We start from the raw sequence: 1,997 nt of genomic DNA, 5'->3' as shown, positions 1-1,997 counted from the left end.
AAAAAAAAAAAAAAAGATATCCAAGTAACCTCCACATGTGCATTCATGTATGCACATGTGCACAAATGCATGTGCACATGCACACGTGCGTGCGCACCCACCCACCCACACCCACACCCACACAGTTCTTTTTTTTTTTTAAGATTTTATTTATTATATGTAAGTATGCTATAGTTGTCTTCAGACCCCCCGAAGAGGGCATCAAATCTCATTATGGGTGGTTGTGAGCCACCATGTGGTTGCTGGGATGTGAACTCAGGACCTTCAGAAGAGCAGTCAGTGCTCTTAACCTTTGAGCCATCTCTCCAGCCCCTGTTTTTTTTTTTTTTAAGACAGGCTTTCTCTATGTATCCCTAGCTGTCCTGGAACTCACTCCATAGATGTAGGCTGGCCTCGAACTCAGAGAGATCTGCCTGCCTCCTGAGTATTAAAAGCATGCACAACCACACCCGGCAAAAAGTCCCATTTCTAAAAAATTTTTTCATTTGTTTTACGTGTAGGGGCTTACATATGAAGGTAAGTAGAGGGGTGTGTGTGTGCGTGTGTGTGTGTGTTTGTAGGTCAGAGGACAACTTGTGGGAGTCAGTTCTCTCCCTCTATCATGTGGGGTCCTGAGATTGAATACTCAGGTCATCAAACCTGGCAGCAAGCACTTTCACCTTCTGAAGGCCAGTACCTGTGCTCCCACAAATTAAAAAAAAAAAAAAGTTGATTAACTGTGTATGTGGCTCAGTGGCAAAGTACTTCCCTAGCATATACGTGTTCTCCTGAGTCTGTACCCCGCACTGAGGGCAAAAAATATTCTCTGGAGCGGTTTTTAGGCACACAGTGAGATCCAAGGGAAAGCACTGAGAGTCCCCGTGAAGCCTGCCTCTTCCGCCCACAGCCACCCCCGCTGCCAGCACGGGGAAGCTGGGTGCTCCATTTGTTACAAATGGTGAGTCTACATTCATCCTTCCTTTCTTGTGTGCAGTGCAGAGGCTGCAGGGCACACTGGGGCTACCTCTGGATGGTCTACCCCTGTAGGTCTGTATACTTCTAGTGACCGAAACTGACCACTGTAGGAACTGACAGTGACTAGTCACTGCAGTGAAAAACAGTCTGGGCTTTGGACTGGATGCTGCGGTTTAGCAGTTAAAGAGCACTGGCTGCTTTCACAGAAGACTCAGGTTTGAGTCCCCCATGGTGGATCACACCTGTCTGCAACTCTAGTCCCCGGGGATCTGACACGATCTTCTGACCTCTGTGGGTACTACATGCATGTGATATACAAATATGGACACAGGCAAGACATCCATACCCATGTGAATGTTTGTGTGTGTTTAGACACATGCATGTGCAGGTAGGTGCCTGAGGGGGTCAGATCCTCTGGAGCTGGAGCTATATGTGGCTGTAGGTGCTGGTTCTACAGAACTCAGGTTTCCCGGAATGTCACTTTCACAACTACTGAGCAATCTCTTCGGTGTCCTGGAATGATTTTTAAAACTGTTTTGGAGACAGGGTCTTACTTTGTAGCTTTGGCTAGCTTAAAACTCACTATGTTGACCAGGCTGGCCTTGAATTCAAAGCAATCCACTGTGAAGTGAAGTGGCCTCCGATTTGGCATAGAACACAACCATACACTAAATTCTCAGCACAAAGATTTACTACCCTGAAGGGACAATGATGGTGGGGGAGCTCTGGACTGGATAAAGAGAAGTGAGTTTTTAAGGAGAAAAGGAGAGGTCTGTGCTGGGGTGAGGTGGGAAGTCCGGATTAGATATTCTTGTCACTGGATCCAAATAATGAATTTTGATTGCGGGACCTTGGTGTTTTAAAAGTTGGACCTTGGAGTTTTAATCAGGCATAACGAAGTAGCCAAATAAGGGAATAGACCTTGGTGCCTAGCTTTAAGAATCTAATAGTTTAGCAAGGAAGAGGGCAAGCCCAATGCCATATTTGCTATGCTTGGACCTGTCCTTCACACTGGGCTAGTGAGATGGCTCAGTGGTTAAGAA

The sequence above is a fragment of the Mastomys coucha genome, unplaced genomic scaffold (genome assembly GCF_008632895.1).
Source record: "Mastomys coucha isolate ucsf_1 unplaced genomic scaffold, UCSF_Mcou_1 pScaffold22, whole genome shotgun sequence".
NCBI lineage: Eukaryota > Metazoa > Chordata > Mammalia > Rodentia > Muridae > Mastomys > Mastomys coucha.
Note: the sequence above shows the minus strand (reverse complement) of the source record.